At 43.2% G+C, this 21740-nt stretch overlaps 1 protein-coding gene and 1 long non-coding RNA gene across 7 annotated transcripts in view; one reads left to right on the forward strand and one right to left on the reverse strand.

Moving 5' to 3' along the window:
- DTX2 (deltex E3 ubiquitin ligase 2) overlaps nt 1-21740 on the forward strand; it is a 155475-nt gene that overhangs the window by 103215 nt on the left and 30520 nt on the right. The window lies entirely within an intron of this gene.
- On the reverse strand, nt 296-20608 carry LOC143816205 (uncharacterized). Its single transcript, XR_013223898.1, has 3 exons — nt 20257-20608; nt 420-547; nt 296-325 (listed from the first exon to the last, which is right to left on the reverse strand). It is a non-coding gene; the product is annotated as an uncharacterized LOC143816205 (long non-coding RNA).

Below are 21740 nucleotides of genomic sequence, written 5' to 3' on the forward strand. Positions count from 1 at the left end.
CGCTGTTGTCCTCGCACTTACATGTTTAGACCTTTAGGGTACGTTCACACAGGACTTTTTTGCTGCTTTTTTTTGCTGCTTTTTTTATGCTAATTTAGGTGCGTTTTTTTGGTGCGTTTTTGGTGCGTTTTTTGGGTACGTTCACGCAGGACTTTTTTGCTACAGATTTTTGCTGCAGATTTTTGCTGCTTTTTTATGCCAATTTTCAGCTGCTAGGACACCTCACAATGGCTCTTCACACCTTACTACCAGGAACTCCCTCACAATAGATCACAATCAGGACACCTCACAATGTCTCTTCACACCTCACAATGGCTCTTCACACCTCACTACCAGGAACCAAGTCACAATAGATCACAAACAGGACACCTCACAATGTCTCTTCACACCTCACAATGGCTCACAATGGCTCTTCACACCTCACTACCAGGAACTCCCTCACAATAGATCACAATCAGGACACCTCACAATGGCTCTTCACACCTCACAATGGCTCTTCACACCTCACTACCAGGAACTCCCTCACAATAGATCACAAACAGGACACCTCACAATGGCTCTTCACACCTCACAATGGCTCACAATGGCTCTTCACACCTCACTAACCACACCCCTAAGCTCTTGGCTGTGAGATCCCTTCCTGCTGGCCATGATTTTCTGCACAAAAAATGCAGCAAATAATGCTACATGCGTTTTTTCAGCGTTTTTTCAGCGTTTTTTTCATCACCCATTCAAGTCAATGGATGAAAAAACGCTGCAAAAACGCAGCAAAAACGCTGAAAGAAGTGACATGCCCTATGTCCAAAAAAAGCAGCAAAGCAGAAAAAACTGATCAAACAAAAAACCAACGTGTGCATGAAATTTCTGAAATCTCATAGGCTTTACTGGTACTGTAAAAAGCAGCTGAAAATTAGCATAAAAAAAGCAGCAAAAAAGTCCTGTGTGAACGTACCCTTAAACTGTCCATTATGAATGAAGAGCATTTTCTCAATGTTCCTTCCTTCCTTGCATTTATTATTAGCAATCTTTTTCTTGTAATCACTCCCTTTTGAAAACAAATTGCTTTTTTGTTTCCTGTTGAAATCCAGCGTAACTTCTTATTGTATGTCAGGGCTTGGCGAACTGCAGGAGCCAGTTACCTAGAGCACTTGGAAAATTGCGTTTGGGGCGTACATTTTTGTTTTCTATCTACTATGAACGGTATTTAAAGGGAACCTCTCATCCCCAAAATCGAGGTTGAGGTAAGCCCACCAGCATCAGGGTCTTATCTACAGCATTCTGTAATGCTGTATATAAGCCCCCGATGTATTCTAAAAGATGAGAAAAAGAGGTTAAATTATACTCACCCAGGGGCGGTCCCTGTCCGGTCCGATGGGAGTCGCGGTCCGGTCCGGGGCCTCCCATCTTCATCAGATGACATCCTCTTCTGGTCTTCACGCTGTGGCTCCGGCGCAGGCGTGCTTTTTCTGCCCTGTTGAGGGGAGAGTAAAGTACTGCAGGTGCTGGGCCTCTCTGACCTTTCCAGCGCCTGCGCACTGCAGTACTTGGCTCTGCCCTCAACAGGGCAGAAAAAGCACGCCTGCGCCGGAGCCACAGCGTGAAGACCAGAAGAGGACGTCATCCTATGAAGATGGGAGGCGCCGGACCGGACCGCCCGCCCAGGTTAGTGTAATATAACCTCTTTTTTTCATCTTTTAGGTTACATCGGGGGGCTTATCTACAGCATTACAGAATGCTGTAGATAAGGCCCTGATGCCGGTGGGCTTAGCTCACCTTTGATTTTGGGGGTGACAGGTTCCCTTTAATGCATGGCCAATAAAAAATCAAACCAAAAGAAAGCACCACTTTCTTTTTTACATCTCAGATAACTTTTGCAGCCTGACCCTCCTCTGCAGATATTACATTTGACTATACACTTCTAATCACCAATCCTATTACCCTTCATTATTCTTGCTCGGTCTGTCTCTCATCCGTGACCAGTTAACATTTTCTCCATATGGATGCTGGAGTCGCATGATGAACTTTGTGGAAAGTCTGAACCATGCCTCCTCTAGCTAAAGCTCTGCAATGAACGAACACAGATGACCACGTAAACAGTAATAGGAGGCGTGATTCAGAAATTCTACATCGCTCGTTCCTATTGTGTTTTTTTTTTTTTTTAAACCATTTTTTTGAAAAAGAGAACTGAGCACTGATGACAGACAGTTGCAGTGGCAGCATAATAGAGAAAATTAGGGATGGTGAAAACATATCAGAAGTGTATAGTCACATTGAAAGAGAACCTGTCATCATGATTTTGTTATGTAAAGACATGACTGTAATGGCGCTGTAATATAGATTACCTTGATACCTTGGGTCAAGAAATCCGCGTTATTTTTTTTAAAGGGAACCTGTCACCCCCCTCAGGCATTTGTAACTAAAAGCGCCACCTTGTGCAGCACAAATGCTTCATTCTGACAAGGTGGCTCTTTTAGTTATGATGCCTGCACATGCTGAAATAATCACTTATAAAAAATGCCCCCTCTTACCCTGAAATCGCCAGGGAGGTGGGTCTTTCTTTTTCCTTTCTAATCAGACGCAGCACAGCAGTCACTCCGGGCCTGTGGGCGCCGCCTCCTCTTGCTTCATTATCGTCCCCGGCGCCTGTGCTGTAAGTACAAAGGGCAGCGCAACTGCGCACGCCCGAAAAAAAAAAACTTAAAGGGAACCTGTCACCTGAATTTGGCGGGACCGGTTTTGGGTCATATGGGCGGGGTTTTCGGGTGTTTAATTCACCCTTTCCTTACCCACTGGCTGCATTCTTGCCGCAATATTGGATTGAAGTTCATGCTGTGTCCTCCGTAGTATACGCCAGCGCAAAGCAATATTGCCTTGCGCAGTCGTGTACTCCGGAGGACAGAAAATAAACTTCAATCCAATATTGCGGCCAGCATGCAGCCAGCGAGTAAGGAAAGAGTGAATCAAACACCCGAAAACCCCGCCCATATGACCCAAAACCGGTCCCGCCAAATTCAGGTGACAGGTTCCCTTTAATGCGCAGAAGCCGGGGACGACAATGCAGCTAGAGGCGGCGGCACCCGGCGCGCACAGGCCCGGAGTGACGGCTGTGCTGCGTCTGATTAGGAAGGCAAGACCCGCCTCCCTGGCGGATTCAGGGTAAGAGGGGGCATTTTTTATAAGTGATGATTTCAGCGTGTGTAGGCATCATAACTAAAAGAGCCACCTTGTCAGAATGCATTGTTTGTGCTGCACAAGGTGGCTCTTTTAGTTACAAACGCCTGAGGGGGGTGACAGGTTCCCTTTAACCCCTTCACCCCCAAGGGTGGTTTGCACGTTAATGACCGGGCCAATTTTTACAATTCTGACCACTGTCCCTTTATGAGGTTATAACTCTGGAACGCTTCAACGGATCTTGGCGATTCTGACATTATTTTCTCGTGACATATTGTACTTCATGATAGTGGTAAAATTTCTTTGATATTACCTGCGTTTATTTGCAAAAAAAATGGAAATTTGGCGAAAATGTAGAAAATTTTGCAATTTTCCAACTTTGAATTTTTATGCCCTTAAATCACAGAGATATGTCACACAAAATACTTAATACGTAACATTTCCCACATGTCTACTTTACATCAGCACAATTTTGGAACCAAAATTTTTTTTTGTTAGGGAGTTATAAGGGTTAAAAGTTGACCAGCAATTTCTCATTTTTACAACACCATTTTTTTTTAGGGACCACATCTCATTTGAAGTCATTTTGAGGGGTCTATATGATAGAAAATACCCATATGTGACACCATTCTAAAAACTGCACCCCTCAAGGTGCTCAAAACCATATTCAAGAAGTTTATTAACCCTTCTGGTGCTTCACAGGAATTTTTGGAATGTTTAAATAAAAATGAACATTTAACTTTTTTTCACAAAAAATTTACTTCAGCTCCAATTTGTTTTATTTTACCAAGGGTAACAGGAGAAAATGGACCACAAAAGTTGTTGTACAATTTGTCCTGAGTACGCCGATACCCCATATGTGGGGGTAAACCACTGTTTGGGCGCATGACAGAGCTCGGAAGCGAAGGAGCGCCATTTGACTTTTCAATGCAAAATTGACTGGAATTGAGATGGGACGCCATGTTGCGTTTGGGGAGCCCCTGATGTGCCTAAACATTGAAACCCCCCACAAGTGACACCATTTTGGAAAGTAGACCCCCTAAGGAACTTATCTAGAGGTGTGGTGAGCACTTTGACCCACCAAGTACTTCACAGAAGTTTATAATGCAGAACCGTAAAAATAAAAAATCATATTTTTTCACAAAAATTATTTTTCGCCCCCCAATTTTTTATTTTCCCAAGGGTAAGAGAAGAAATTGGACCCCAAAAGTTGTTGTACAATTTGTCCTGAGTATGCTGATACCCCATATGTGGCGATAAACCACTGTTTGGGCGCATGGGAGAGCTCGGAAGGGAAGTAGCACCGTTTGACTTTTCAATGCAAAATTGACAGGAATTGAGATGGGACGCCATGTTGCGTTTGGAGAGCCACTGATGTGCCTAAACATTGAAACCCCCCACAAGTGACACCATTTTGGAAAGTAGACCCCCTAAGGAACTTATCTAGATGTGTTTTGAGCGCTTTGACCCACCAAGGGCTTCACAGAAGTTAATAATGCAGAGCCGTAAAAATAAAACAAAAATTTTTTCCCACAAAAATTATTTTTCAGCCCCCAGTTTTGTATTTTCCCGATGGTAACAGGAGAAATTGGACCACAAAAGTTGTTGTCCAATTTGTCCTGAGTGCGCTGATACCCCATATGTGGGGGGAAACCACCGTTTGGACGCATGGAAGGGCTCGGAAGTGAAGGAGCGCCATTTGGAATGCAGACTTAGATGGAATGGTCTGCAGGCGTCACATTGTGTTTGCAGAGCCCCTAATGTACCTAAACAGTAGAAGCCCCGCACAAGTGACCCCATTTTGGAAACTAGACCCCCCAAGGAACTTATCTAGATGTGTTGTAAGAACTTTGAACCCCCAAGTGTTTCACTACAGTTTATAACGCAGAGCCGTGAAAATAAAAAACCTTTTTTTTTCCCACAAAAATTATTTTTTAGCCCCCAGTTTTGTATTTTCCCAGGGGTAACAGGAGAAATTGGACCCCAAAGGTTGTTGTCCTATTTGTCCTGAGTACGCTGATACCCCATATGTTGGGGTAAACCCCTGTTTGGGCACACGGGAGAGCTCGGAAGGGAAGGAGCACTGTTTTACTTTTTCAACGCAGAATTGGCTGGAATTGAGATCGGACGCCATGTCGCGTTTGGAGAGCCCCTGATGTGCCGAAACAGTGGAAACCCCCAATTATAACTGAAACCCTAATCCAAACACACCCCTAACCCTAATCCCAACAGTAACCCTAACCACACCTCTAACCCTGACACACCCCAACCCTAATCCCAACCCTATTCCCAACCGTAAATGTAATCTAAACCCTAACCGTAACTTTAGCCCCAACCCTAACCCTAACTTTAGCCCCAACCCTAACTGTAGCCTTAACCCTAGCCCCAACCCTAGCCCTAACCCTAGCCCTAATGGGAAAATGGAAATAAATACATTTTTTTTATTTTTCCCTAACTAAGGGGGTGATGAAGGGGGGTTTGATTTACTTTTATAGCGGGTTTTTTAGCGGATTTTTATGATTGGCAGCTGTCACACACTGAAAGACGCTTTTTATTGCAAAAAATATTTTTTGCGTTACCACATTTTGAGAGCTATAAATTTTCCATATTTTGGTCCACAGAGTCATGTGAGGTCTTGTTTTTTGCGGGACGAGTTGACATTTTTATTGGTAACATTTTTGGGCACGTCACATTTTTTGATCGCTTTTTATTCTGATTTTTGTGAGGCAGAATGACCAAAAACCAGCTATTCATGAATTTCTTTTGGGAGAGGCGTTTATACTGTTCCGCGTTTGGTAAAATTGATAAAGCAGTTTTATTCTTCGGGTCAGTACGATTACAGCGATATCTCATTTATATTATTTTTTTATGTTTTGGCGCTTTTATACGATAAAAACTATTTTATGGAAAAAATAATTATTTTTGCATCGCTTTATTCTCAGGACTATAACTTTTTTAATTTTTTGCTGATGATGCTGTATGGTGGCTCGTTATTTGCGGGACAAGATGACGTTTTCAGCGGTACCATGGTTATTTATATCTGTCTTTTTGATCGCGTGTTATTCCACTTTTTGTTCGGCGGTATGATAATAAAGCGTTGTTTTTTGCCTCTTTTTTTTTTTTTTCTTACGGTGTTTACTGAAGGGGTTAACTAGTGGGCCAGTTTTATAGGTCGGGTCGTTACGGACGCGGCGATACTAAATATGTGTACTTTTATTGTTTGGTTTTTTTTATTTAGGTAAAGAAATGTATTTATGGGAATAATATATATTTTTTTTTTCATTATTTTGGAATATTTTTTTTTTTTTTTTTTTTTTTACACATTTGGAAATTTTTTTTTTTACTTTTTTATTTTGCCCCAGGGGGGGACAATACAGATCGGTGATCTGCCAGTTTGCATAGCACTCTGACAGATCACCGATCTGCGAGAAGTGCAGCCTGCTTCACAGTGCCTGCTCTGAGCAGGCTTCTGTGAAGCCACCTCCCTCCCTGCAGGACCCGGATCCGCGGCCATCTTGGATCCGGGTCTGGAGCAGGCAGGGAGGGAGGTAAGACCCTCGCAGCAACGCGATCACATCGCGTTGCTGCGGGGGGCTCAGGGAAGCCCGCAGGGAGCCCCCTCCCTGCGCGATGCTTCCCTGCACCGCCGGCACATCGCGATCATGTTTGATCGCGGTGTGCCGGGGGTTAATGTGCCGGGGGAGGTCCGTGACCGCTCCTGGCACATAGTGCCGGATGTCAGCTGCGATAGTCAGCTGACACCCGGCCGCGATCGGCCGCGCTCCCCCCGTGAGCGCGGCCGATCGGCTATGACGTACTATCCCGTCGAGGGTCAGATAGGCCCAGGTCACCTCGACGGGATAGTAGGTCTAAGGTCACAGAGGGGTTAATCACCATTTGAACTTTTCTGATCATTAGATTTCGATGAACAGGGGCTGGACTGTGCACAGGTTTTCTTCTCCCTGTCCGAGATGCCACAGCTACTCTGCCTGCCTCCAGTCTATTAATGATCTGCCTCCACTGTTTGGAATCTCAGCAGAGACGTGTCATTCACAGGCCAGAGGCGGGCAGAGGGGCCGGGCAATCAGAGAGAGGGAGGAAAATACGCAGTGTACAGTCCGGCCCCTGTGCACGGAAATCAGATTAGCAGAAAACTTCAAATGGTGATTAAAGAACAAGAAAAGTGGATTTCTTCCCCAATGGTATCAATTTAATCTGTATTACAGCACCACTACATCCATGTCTTTACATTACATTACAAAATTATACAGACATGTTTTCTTTTTAACTTTGGGGTTGTGTGTCGTCTTGAGTTATTTAGGCAACATTGGGGTTATTAGTGCTGACTTGCATCTGTGGCATGCTTAGTTGAACATCTTGCGTCCACAGCCAATTTTCATAACCGGAAAATCGCCTTCTCATACGAAGCTAGTCAGTGCCTCCGCTCCATTTTTAAATGCCAGTTTGACAGCAGCATCTAAATGGTTAACAGCAGAAATCGGTGGTGCATAGCTGAGGTTGCTGCTGTTAAACAGATTCTGGCTATGTAATACCTACCATATGTGGATAGAGCTCAACTACTGAGCATCCTTCACATAGTGTCTCCCAGCACTGACCTACATGTACATGGTTTTGCTCTAAAGTGTTAAATAGACTAGGGCATGCATTATCTTGTGCCCTGTTGTGTATAAATATGTAACCTTTCAGATTTTGTGCTATTCTATGAGTGATGAAGAGACTTGAGTAGTCTGGAAAGCTTGCAATTTGTTACCACTTTTTCATTTGGCTACTAAAAGGTATCGACCACAGAGGACTCTTAAATGTTAATATTTTTCTAGAGCAACATTTGGCATCTTGTAATGTTCCCCATGACTGTATTGGCATTGTCACTCTGTACAAATGTATCTTTGGCCCAGATGTGCGTATGAGGGGGAAATGATATGGAGCAATTTCAGCAGTGTGGAACCCAATAATCAAAGGATTTGCTTATTGTGTACTGATTGGAAGGGAATGGTGGATTTAGGTGCCCTAAAGTTAAAATGGGAGGATACTAGTGCAGGAGACTAGTGACCTCACTAGCAGGGTGGCACTAGTCTCCTGCTTGCTGGGTATTGTAATACCGCTCTGCTGCCGGCTAAGTATTTAAGTTAAATAAAGAAATGTTAGGTTAGGCTATGGGTTGCACTAGATGGACTTAGTCTTCCTTCAACCCTTTAAAAAAAAAAAAAAAAACTATATTACTGAAAACAACTTGCCTGTAACAATTTACAAGTAGATTGTTCTATCACAGTACCTAAATGGATAGACCCATTATTGAATATATCATTTATTATATAGATTTATTATCGATCATAAAAAATTAACAGTTGTTTGCCATTTTACAAGTAGTAGAGTGTAATAATTATTCAATTACTTCATTGTATGGTGTGCCACCTAGTGTTGAGTGTATAGCAATGTGCACTGTCTAATGAGCTGAATGCTGATTCACCCCATGGTCATTCACCCATAGGCAGACCTCTGTGAACTGATTCTCTGGTCACTGCAGAACAGACTATGGAATTTGGTTTACTGCCATGTTTTTCAGGGCAGTAGCATAGCTCCTGCAGCAGCATAGCAGAATAAGTGACAAGGCTGCTTCTGCTAGGGGTGTAAGAAGTGACCCACATTGTCAACTGCTAGAGGACTAACAGACTAAATCCAGAGCTGGCTCCTCAAAAAGCACAGACTAGCAGCACCAAGGGGGACACATGAAGGTATTAAAATGTACATAAAATACTTCTATTAAATGGGAACTATACTTTTATGTTTGCTAAATCAATAGTACAGGTGGATATAAGAAACTTTTGTAATGTATAGTGGGGAAATAAGTATTTCAGTGGGCAAACTTATAAAATCAGATCAAAGACATGAACAGTCTATAATTTTGAGGGTAGGTTAATTTTAACATTGAGAGATGTAATATCAAAAATAAAATCCAGAAAATCACATTGCATAAATTATATACATTTATTTGCATTTTGCAGTGAAAAATAAATATTTGATCCCCTACCAACCATTAAGAGTTCTGGCTCCTACAGACCAGTTAGATGCTCCTAATCAACTCGTTACCTGCATTAAAGACAGCTGTCTTACATAGTCACCTTTATAAAAGATTCCTGTCCACAGACTCAATTAATCAGTCACTCTAACCTCCACAACATGGGCAAGACCAAAGAGCTTTAAAAGAATGTCAGGGACAAGATCATAGACCTGCACAAAGCTGGAATGGGGTACAAAACCTTAAGTAAGATGCTGGGTTTGAAGGAGACAACTGTTGGTGCAATAGTAAGAAAATGGGAGAAATACAAAATGACTGTCAATCGATCTGGAGCACCATGTAAAATCTCGCCTCGTGGGGTATCCTTGATCATGAGGAAGGTGAGAGATCAGCCTAAAACTACACGGGGGGGGGGGGGGGGAGGCGGAAGACCTGTTAATGATCTCAAGGCAGCTGGGACCACAGTCACCAAGAAAACCATTGGTAACACATTACGTCGTAAATGTGTAAAATCCTCCAGTGCCCGCAAGGTCCCCCTGCTCAAGAAGGCACATGTGCAGGTCCATCTGAAGTTTGCCAGTTAACACCTGGATGATTCTGTGAAAGATTGGGAGAAGGTGCTGTGGTCAGATGAGACAAAAATTGAGGTCTTTGGAGAAAGAGAAATGCTGCTTATGACCGAAAGAACACCGTCCCCACTGTCAAGCATGGAGGTGGAAACATTGTTTTGGGGGTGTTTCTCTGCTAAGGGCACAGGACTACTTCACCGCATCAATGGGAGAATGGATGGAGGGATGTACCGTAAAATCCTGAGTGACAACCTCCTTTCCTCCTCCAGGACATTAAAAATGGGTCGTGGCTGGGTCTTCCAGCAAGACAATGACCCAAAACATACAGCCAAGGCAACAAAGGAGTGGCTCAAAAAGAAGCATATTAAGATCATGGAGTGGCCTGGCCAGTCTCCAGACCTTAATCCCATAGAATAATTATGGAGGGAGCTGAAGTTCCGAGTTGCGAAGCAACAGCCTCAAAGTCTTAAAGATTTAGAGATAAAATGCAGAGAGGAGTGGACCAAAACTCCCCCTGACGTGTGCAAACCTCATTGTCAACTACAAAAAACATCTAACTGCTGTGCTTGCCAACAAGGGTTTTGCCACCAAGTATTAAGTCTAATTTGCCAGAGGGATCAAATACTTATTTGTAACTTCATGTCACCGCTGTGCTCTTCTTTACGGCCGGCACTGACAGTCAGTGCGGGAAGCTGACGGCGGGGGACGTGACAGACATCGGAATGTATGTACTGTTTTTTTTTTGGTTTTTTTTTGTTTGTTTGTTTTTTAACTTTTACAATGGTAACCAGGGTAAATATCGGGTTACTAAGCGCGGCCCTGCACTTAGTAACCCAATGTTTACCCTGGTTACAAGTGAACGCATCGCTGGATCGGCGTCACACACGCCGATCCTGCGATGACAGCGGGTGATCAGCGACCAAATAAAGGTCCTGATCATTCCCTACGACCAACGATCTCCCAGCAGGGGCCTGATCGTTGGTCGCTGTCACATATAACGAGATCGTTAGCGGGATCGTTGCTACGTCACAAAAAAGCGTGACGTTGCAACGATATCGTTAACGAAATCGTGTGAAGGTACCTTTACTCCCTGAACTTATCATTCACTATAGAAAAACATCTCCAGGGCTACCAACGCACTGAGGTGTTAGTTAAACAGCCTTTATTATCTAAGGAGGAGGCTCACTGAACAGAGTAAGAGAACAGGCAGAGTGAAACCCAGATCGTGCTGAACATTCAAACAAGTCTTGCCCAACCCCAGACCTTAAGTTACATCTCCGTACTGCTGTATTATTTCCTCCATGCTATTGCGGCTTCTGCCTAGGTGCTACGTAATGAAAAGCAGGAATCCATCTTTCTGTGTATGTGAGAGATCATTTCAGCTAGTCTTTCAGAGTACGTTGCAAATTAAAAAGTGTAGCCTACAGATGATAGAACTGGTGAAAATGCAGGATACGAGTCCTATAATTGCTAGAAGTGATTTTTTCTCATGTATGTGCAAAAGGACCGTTTATTTTGAAAAGTTGTTAAAAGGATATCAGTAGTTTTGGTATGAAAATTATTTCTGTAACTAGTGATGAGCGAATATACTCGTTACTCGAGATTTCTCGAGCATGCTCTGGTGTCCTCCGAGTATTGTTTAGTTCTCGGAGATTTAGTTTTTCTTTCCGCAGCTGAATGATTTACATCTGTTAGCCAGCATAAGTACATGTGGGGGTTGCCTGGTTGCTAGGGAATCCCCACATGTTCTTATGCTGGCTAACAGATGTAAATCATTCAGCTGCGGCAAGAAAAACTAAATCTCCGAGCACTAAACAATACTCGGAGGACACCCGAGCGTGCCTGGGAAATCTCGAGTAACGAGTATATTCGCTCATCACTAGTAATAACACTTAACCCCTTTACAACCCATGACGTATAGCTACATCATAGGCCACCTCCCCCTGTTTGATGCGGGCTCCGGTGATGAGCCCCCAACTTTTCCAGCACATGACATTTTACGCCTAAGTGCCGCGGGTGGAATCACGATCCTCCCATCAGGGCTGTGGAGTCGGAGTTAGTTTTGGTCGGAGTCGGTAGAAATGTACCGACTCCGACTTATTAATATATTTTTTTTTATTTATTTTTTTTTATTTCATAATTAAACTTTCATATGAATTTTATAAATGTTACTCAAATATATATGTTCTATCAAACTATGAACAACAGTGATAAGCAGTTCTGCTGGAGATAGAGACATTTCTTACTTCTTGTGTGTCACTGTTCTCCACTGCCCTTATCTAATCTTATACTTGGTTAACATCATGCTGCCCCAACCCCCTACTTACAATGTATGAAACTGAAAGTGAAAATGTGTTGCAAATTCTTAGTAGTAAAGCTCCTCCTCTAGACTAGATGTTTACTAGGTGTGCGTCTTCCAAGCATCTCACAGCTGCTACTCAGAAGAGGAAGACTGTAAGAAGTATTATCCTTTCAACAAACTTTGCATCAGTTAACTGTGAGTACATGAGGAATATCTGTATTACTGACCACTATATCAGTTGTACGACCTGGTAATAATTTTGTACAATTGTTTTTAGGAAAAACAATTGTCATTTGGATTGTGAATTCAGAATTAAAAAAACTGAGAATGTCAAAGAAGCGTCACATTAAATCAGCTGTATTTGAACATTTCACCATCACTCAAGATAGAAAACATTGTCTGTCAGTGTATGACAAATGATCCAGACGAAAACAAATGCTGTGAAGCCAAGATCAGTGCATATTCAGGCAAAGATAAAAATGCTCCTACCAGACCTTCTAATCTAAAGAGACATTTACAGCGCTTTCATCCAGAAGTACTGAAAGCAGTGGATGAGAAAGACTGTCTCCAGACCAATGAACCAGTGCTGAGCTCTTCCAGCCAAACAAAGGAGCAGAGAACTTTGCATCCATCAGTTGCAAGATATTTTGTCAGTGACAGTTACTGTGACAATGACAGTAGATACACTTTACAACAAGCTCTATGATCTGTTTTTTAAGGACAGTGTGCCTATTTCATTATTTTCACGACCAGCTTTTATGTGTCTGAATGGGGAAATGGCCCGCAAGCTTGGTGTTTCTCTGGAGAGAGAGAGAGTATTAGAAAATTAGTAATCGAAGAAGCTTTTAAACAAAAGGAAGAACTTAAAAAAAAAAAAAAAAAACTCTCAAGGGACGCTTTGTTTCTTAAAATTGATGCCTGCACACGTCACAGAGTGAACTATTTTGCCATCAATGTCCGATTTGTTTGTGACAAAAATGAAATAGTTACCAAGACATTGGCAGTAAAAGACACCAAAGCTCATCACACCAGTGAGTTTCTCCAGGTCTTGGTGGAAAAGGTTCTGCAAGACTATGAACTTAAAAAAAGAGCAAGTTCTTTCTGTCGTAACTGACAATGCTTCAAATATGATAAGTACTATTAAGCTAATGAATTAGAGTAATGATGGTGACCAGCAGCTAGAAGAACATTCTGGGTCCACAGACACAGAAATGTTTGAAATAGAGGAACACAGTATTGTAACTGAGGAGCAAGCTGAAGTTGCTTCAGATGAACAGCAACATGATAGTTTAGATGATCTTGTTGAAACTGTGTCAATACGTTCTTTCATTCATCACATGCGCTGTGTTGTTTATACGCTACAGCTGGCTATAAGACAGTCTGCAAAAAGGACATGCTGCTGCACTGATAGGCAAGGTGAGAAAATTGGCTACTGTTGCCAGAACCCCTAAAGTTGACTCAATTTTGAAGAGATGTGCTGGAGAAGGGGCAATTATTGATCAAGCCACACGGTGGGGCAGTACTTACTTAATGATTCAGCGCTTGGTTGAACTGAAAACCTTTCTTGTAGACATGGCTAACCCTCAACTGACGCTAAATGAAAGTCAGTGGAATCAGGTGACTGAGCTGGAAAAATTGCTAAAGCACCCATTTACAGTGACTAAAAAATTACAAGCAGAGGACTTAACTCCAGGTATTTTCTTAAAGGAGTGGAAGAACCTGAGGTTTCGCCTGTCCCAAGGAGGAGGGTTAATTGCAAGTGGCATTGCTACATCAATGAAAGGGAGAGGAGAGCTACTATTACAAAACAACATTCTTTTGGCAGCTGTTTATGTAGACCCAATTCATCGGATTCTTCTAGATGATCAACAGCTAACTAAAGGAAAAGAAGCTCTGTTTGAAATAGCAGTAAGGATGAAAGGGATGCAGAACAGTCAGGAGGAGCAAGAAGAATTTGGTCGTCCTGCCACATCTTCACCCTCATCAACTGATGAAGAATTTAATTTAGAAAAATATTTGGATCACAAGGACCATGCAAAGCGTTCCCGCATAGAAGAAGAGTCATCCCCATCAAAGAACACAGCCAGTACATTTCAGCAGAATTTTTTATGTGCACTAAAAGAAATTGAGAAATTTGACCGTTCATCAAAAATAACAGTGCAACAAGCGATTCCTCTGTATCCTGACATTGTCAGAGATGTTGCCCGAGTGGTTACTGCTTTGCCACCAACCCAAGTTAGTGTAGAGAGGTTGTTCTCTGCTCTCAAAATAATTAGATCAGATTTGAGGGCATCCATGAAGGAGGATCTGACAGAGGCAATACTTTTTCTGAGGACAAATTTATAGATTTCTTCTTATGAACTGCATAAGTGTTTATTGCATATTTACTTACAAGAGTTTAGAAAAGTTTATTAAGTTATTTGCTATATTCTAATTGTATTCTAATAAATATAGTTTTTGCTCTAAGTGGTCTGATTACTTATATGATGGTGAGAAACTGAATAAGCACGATGTTAATATTTTACAACAGTAAATTTATTGTTACGAATTGGCCATTTATGAAGGAGTCGGAGTCTGATAAAATCCAGGAGTCTGAGTTGCAACTGTGGCTTACCGACTCCACAGCCCTGCCTCCCATGGCTGTTACCATGTTAAATGCTGCTGTCAACATCTGACAGCGGAATTTAACATGATCATGCCGGAAGTGCGTCATTAGTTTCACCCATTGACGCCCTTGTCAATGTAGCACAGGCGATCGGATGATCACGCCTTGGAGTCTATTGATGCCAGTAAAAAAAAAAAAATTCCCGATCTATGTATTTATAAAAATAATTAATCTGCTTGGTCAGCGGCGTAACGATAAAAGCGCCAGAATTCTTTTTTTTTTTTTTGTCGCAGCAACAGTGCATTAAAAATATCGTATCTACCCCAAAATGGTATCAATAAAAACGTCAGCTCGGCACCCAAAAAATAAGCCCCCACCCATCCCCAGATCCCAAAAAATGGAGAAGCTACAGGTCTCAGAAAATGGTGCCATTTTTATTTTTTTTGTCAAAATTTGAATTTTTTTTCATCACCTAAATAAAAAAAGAACCTATGTTTGGCATCTGCGAATTCGCAATTAGCTGGAGGACCATATGGTAGGTCAGTTTTAGCACTTAGTGAACATGGTAAAAAATTGTGGAGTTTTTTTTTTTTTTTTTTTTTTTTTTTTTTTAAATACAATTTAACTGGAATTTTTTTTCCCATTTTTCAGTACACTGTGTGGTAAAACCAATGTACAACTCGCTCTGGAAAAAAGGGGAGCAAAAAAGTTTTTTTTTTTTTTTGTTATTTATTTACCCCCCTCTATTCTTGATATCTATATATTTATTTAAATTATTTATTTTGAGCGCAGACGACGGCTGATGAATACTCCCATAAGCCGCCCCTGCTCTTGCTTTCATTAGCGGCAGCTGGCTTAGGCTGATGGGAGTAGTAGTCCTATCAGCTGATGCCAGTGACCAGAGGCAAACTTTAAATCTCCAGTTATAGCTGTGGGCTCACTCTGTCATTTGACAGCATGGGAACCGCAGCTCTCTGACTAGCGGTAATGATTTTACTCCAGATCAGAGCTGCCAGTTTTTCTCGCGTTGTCATGCAGATGACAGCGCAAGAAACACCTGGAGTCCGGGGGTGCCGAACTGTAAAACTGACTTCCTGGTGAAGTCCGAGCCCAAACAGTAGGTGTTGGCTACAGACCCTGAACTTTACTGTTCAGGATCATCTATCTCTACTCCTCTATCTCTGTCACTATCACAGCACAGGCTCTCCATGCCTGTGCTGTGACAGTGATACAGCCGCAACACATGCAGCTGCGGCATTGGACAGCTGATCAGCCGGCGCGCTCCATGTATCCGGGTTCCCTCTGCAGCTTATTTGGCAAGCGCAATAGCTTTCCGAATAAGCAGGGACCTGATCAAATTCGTTCAACTCTACTCATGAGTTAAAGGGAACCTGTCACCCCAAAATCGAAGATGAGCTAAGCCTACCAGCATCAGGGGCTTATCTAGAACATTCTGTAATGCTGTAGATAAGCCCCCCGATGTATCCTGAAAGATGAGAAAAAGAGGTTAGATTATACTCACACAAAGGCGGTCCCGCTGCGGTCCGGTCCGATGGGCGTCGCGGTCCAGCGCCTCCTATCTTCATAGGATGACGTCTTCTTCTTGTCTTCACGCTGCGGCTCAGGCACAGGCGTACTTTGTCTGCCCTGTTGAGGGCAGAGCAAAGTACTGCAGTGCGCAGGCATCGGGAAAGGTCAGAGAGGTCCGGCACCTGCGCACTGCAGTACTTTGCTCTGCCCTCAACAGGGAAGATAAATACGCCTGCGCCGGAGCTGCAGGGTGAAGAGAAGACGTGATCGTAAGAAGATGGGAGGCCCCGGACCGCAACGCCCATCGGATCGGACCGCAGCGGGACCGCCCCTGGGTGAGAATAATCTAACCTCTTTTTCTCATCTTTTAGGATACATCGGGGGCTTATCTACAGCATTCCAGCATCTTCCATTTTGGGGGTGACAGGTTCCCTTTAAAGGGAATCTCCAGCGAGTTTTTGTGATTTAATTTGATAGTAGCATGATGTAGAGGCCGGGATCCTGATTCCAGCAATGTCACTTACTAGGCTGTTTGTAGTTTCATTAAAGTCATGGTTTTATCAGCAGATTACCACTAGAGTACTAGTTGTCCCGTTCTTTGTAACCCCACCATTGGTTGACAGCTCTGTGTACACTGTACAATGCCAGGAAGCTGCCAATCGGTGAAGTGGGCGATTTTATAAAAGGCTCCATAGTCAGTGTACTGTTAGATCCTTGGCAGGTAAAACAGGGATTTTATCAAAACTGCAGCAAGCAGCCCAGTAAGTGTTTCATCATTGTAATTAGGGTCTCTGTCTCGCCATTTTGCTTCTCTCAGATTAGTTGGCAAAAACCTGGTGACAGATTCCCTTTTAAATGTTGTCCACTACCTCTAAGGCCATTGTCTATGTAGCATAAATGCTGCTTCTTTTCAGTATGTTTTCTGCAGGTATTTGCACCAAAATATTCCCAATACTCATTATTGCATTTTTTTGTTTCAGATTTATTTGATGCAGAAATGCATCAGTTTCACACTTAAAAAATTTGTGTCATATCAGAACTGCATTTTTAAGGCTCCTCACAGAAGCCTATCCATTGGATAGGTGATAGTTGTTGATCGATGGGGGTCCAACCGTTGGCAGAACAGAACATATTATGGCAGCATCAATAGTACAAATTTGGTCACACAGGGTTAATAGCTGCGTAACCTGAGTGCGTTACACCGCGCTCCGGTAACGCTGGCATTAACCCTGTGTGAGGGCTGACTGGAGGGGAGTATGGAGCGGGCACTGACTGCGGGGAGGAAAGAGTGGCCATTTTGCCGCCAGACTGTGCCCGTCGCTGATTGGTCGTGGCAATGGTCGTGGGCGTTTTGCCACGACCAATCAGCGACTTGGATTCCATGACAGACAGAGGCCGCGACCAATGAATATCCGTGACAGAAAGACAGACAGACGGAAGTGACCCTTAGACAATTATATAGTAGATTTTTGTAATTATTTTAATGTGGGCTGTGACTTGATGGTGATTGGTGCCCTGTGTGGTATCCACACTACTTAAGCCAGCCTTTTGCACTGTTATGTATGCTTGAAAAAGACCAGACTGTGGTCGAAACGTCGCTGTATTATGGCTGAATAAATACTTCCTTTTTGATACTATTACACCTGGCTGGAGCGCTTTTCAGCTGTACTTCATAGTCAATGTACGGCTGACCTCAGGACTTTTGACTCCAGCTAACAGCCTCATAGATACACATGAGGCTTTTATATAAACTGAAAATTGGCCTTCTGAGGTAAGGTTCAGACGAATATATTTCATGGACTTCAATGCCTGGACAATGCCTCGTCTTAAGGTACCGTCACACTCGGCGACGCTGCAGCGATATAGACAACGAGCCGATCGCTGCAGCGTCGCTGTTTAGGTCGCTGTAGAGAGGTCAAACACAGCAGCTCCAGAACGATGCAGGAGCGATCCTGTGACGTAACGGTGACTCACTTATCGTTCTCACAGGTCGTTAGCTCCATATAAAACATTGCTGACATCTTTGCTTTTGCTGTCAAACACGATGATACACGCCGACCTGACGACCAAATAAAGTTCTGGACTTCTAGCTCTGACCAGCGATATCACAGCGGGATCCAGATCGCTGCTGCGTGTCAAACACAACAAGATCGCTAACCAGGACGCTGCAACGTCACGGATCGTTGTCGTTCTCGTTGTAAAGTTGCTGAGTGTGAAGGTACCTTTAGAGAAAGTAGCAAGTCGTGAAAGGAGGTTGATGAGCTGGATGAAAGCGAAAGCATCCAAGTCTTCAGGTAGAGCAGTTCACATTGTAGATATGGAGGAGAATATACAAGGCAGGGGCTTGGAGTGATCATAAAGACTGTGTATAAGTGTAGAGAGAAAGTAAAAGGTAAGGTTTCTCCTTGTGGAGAGAGACTTACCAGCTCTGGCTTATAAAGGTAAGGAGGCTTATTCGCTGTGCAATGCTCCTCTGGGAAATTTTATATGCAAATTGCCTCTTCTGAGAAAAAGAGGACTTGAACTCTATACAGCAACCTATTGGAAGTAGCGATCCTACAAGTCACAATCATATTGTAAGACTTGTTAAAGGGTTGATTGTGACTTGTAGGATCGCTACCTCCAACAGGTGGCGCTATAGAGTTTAAGTCCTCTTTTTCTCTGAAGAGTCAATTTGCATATTTAATTTCCCAGAGGAGCATTGCACAGCGAATAAGCTTCCTTACCTTGACAAGCCAGAGCTGGTATGTCACTCTCCACAAGGAGAAACCTTACCCCTTAGACCCCAGTCCAGAGCCTCTCACGTAGCCAAATCAGAAATCATGCTTCTCACTGACGAGGGCCAACAGCAAGATCACTAGTGATGAGCGAACTTTCTCAGATAATGTCTTATCCGAGCATCTGGGTGTGCTGATATATTGTGTTCTAGTCTCCGTGGCTGCATGATTTGCGGCTAATAGACAGCCTCAACACGTGGGGATTCCGTAACAAACAGGCAGTCTCAGCCGCAAATCGTGAAGCCACAGGGACTGGAACATAATGTAAGAGCACGACCCAGATACTCTGATGACACTCGAGCATGCTCAGATAAGACGTTATCTGACCACGTTTGCTCATCACTAATAATCACACACAAAAAAAATTCTTTCTCTTAGAGCACATGGTCTGAAAATAGAAGACATGAAGATTGCAGCAAGATTGTACATTATACAGTTAGGTCCAGAAATACTTGGACAGTGACCGAAACTTTATGATTTGGGATCTGTGATGTTATTTTGAATTTAAAATGAAAACACTGAGGTGCTCTTTAACCCCTTTCTGACCTCAGACTGGATAGTACGTCCTAGGTCAGATCCCCTGCTTTGATGCAGGCTCCGGCGGTGAGCCCGCATCAAAGCCGCAACACGTCAGCTGTTTGAACAGCTGACATGTGCCCGCAATAGCGACGGGTGGAATCGCAATTCACCTACTGCTATTAACTAGTTAAATGCTGCTGTCAAACGCTGACAGCGGCATTTAACTAGCGCATCCAGCCGGAAATCAGGGGGTCCTATGTATAGGACCAGCAGTGGACACCGCGTCCATACATGCCACAGTGGCACACCGCACATGACTCTCTCATTATGCAGGCCCTATTCACTCCATCCCTTACCCCAGGACGAAAAGTCTTCTGATCTAGTGATCTATCACTGAACCTATTGGTCCATCTGACACAATAGAATCACTGCAATTGGTAACTGAGGAAGGTCTAATGTAAGACCTAAACGTTTTGATAACTACATTGACCAACATTAAATTACCGTTTGATCACTTAAGTTGAGTGCCGGGTTTCTTATTACATACTAAGGGTACGTTCACACAGGACTTTTTTGCTGCTTTTTTTTGCTGCTTTTTTTTATGCTAATTTAGGTGCGGTTTTTTGGTGCGTTTTTTGGGTACGTTCACACAGGACTTTTTTGCTGCAGATTTTTGCTGCAGATTTTTGCTGCTTTTTTTATGCCAATTTTCAGCTGCTAGGACACCTCACAATGGCTCTTCACACCTCACAATGGCTCTTCACACCTTACTACCAGGAACTCCCTCACAATAGATCACAATCAGGACACCTCACAATGGCTCTTCACACCTCACAATGGCTCACAATGGCTCTTCACACCTCACTACCAGGAACTCCCTCACAATAGATCACAATCAGGACACCTCACAATGGCTCTTCACACCTCACAATGGCTCTTCACACCTCACTACCAGGAACTCCCTCACAATAGATCACAAACAGGACACCTCACAATGGCTCTTCACACCTCACAATGGCTCACAATGGCTCTTCACACCTCCCTAACCACACCCCTAAGCTCTTGGCTGTGAGATCCCTTCCTGCTGGCCATGATTTTCTGCACAAAAAACGCAGAAATAATGCTACATGCGTTTTTTCAGCGTTTTTGCAGCGTTTTTTCATCACCCATTCAAGTCAATGGGTGAAAAAACGCAGCAAAAACGCTGAAAGTGACATGCCCTATGTCCAAAAAACAGCAAAGCAGGCAATACTGATCAAACAAAAAACCAACGTGTGTGCATGAGATTTCTGAAATCTCATAGGCTTTAGGGTATGTGCACACGTTCAGGATTTCTTGCAGAAATTTCCTGAAGAAAACCGGAAATTTTCTGCAAGAAATCCGCATTTTTTTTTTTGCGTTTTTTTCCGTTTTTTTCGCGTTTTTTTAGCATTCTGCAAGCGTAATTAGCTTGCAGAATGCTAAAGTTTTCCAAGCGATCTGTAGCATCGCTTGGAAAACTGACTGACAGGTTGGTCACACTTGTCAAACATACTGTTTGACAAGTGTGACCAACTTTTTACTATAGATGCAGCTTATGCAGCATCTATAGTAAAAGATAGAATGTTTAAAAATAATAAAAAAAATAAAAAAATGCTTATACTCACCCAGACATCTCATCAGCGGCGTCCGTTCGTCTTCCTATAGCTGGTCTGTGCGCACAGGGCCTTCCGTGACGTCACGGTCACGTGAGCGGTCACATGACCGCTCACGACCAATCACAGGACAGTGACGTCATCGGCAAGGTCCTTCGCCGCACATCAGCTACAGAAACCGAACGGCAGCGTGCAGCGGTGAGGCGGGAACACTGCGCGGGACATCGAGGGTGAGTATAGGACTATTTTTTTTATTTTATTTCTTATTTTTTGACCACTTATATGGTGCCCAGTGCGTGGAGGAGAGTCTCCTCTCCTCCACCCTGGGTACCAACCGCACATAATCTGCTTACTTCCCGCATCGTGGGCACAGCCCCGTGCGGGAAGTAAGCAGATCAATGGACTCCTAGGTGTGCGGAATCCCTGCAATTCCGCATTTTTAATGAACATGTTGCTTTTTTTTCTGCTATGCGATTTTTTCGTGGAAAAAATCGCAACATTTGCACAAAAAATGCGGAATACCTTGTAAATAATAGGAGGCATATGTTAGCGTTTTTTTCGCGTTTTTATCACGTTTTTATAGCGAAAAAACGCGA

This window comes from Ranitomeya variabilis, chromosome 3 (genome assembly GCF_051348905.1).
Source record: "Ranitomeya variabilis isolate aRanVar5 chromosome 3, aRanVar5.hap1, whole genome shotgun sequence".
NCBI lineage: Eukaryota > Metazoa > Chordata > Amphibia > Anura > Dendrobatidae > Ranitomeya > Ranitomeya variabilis.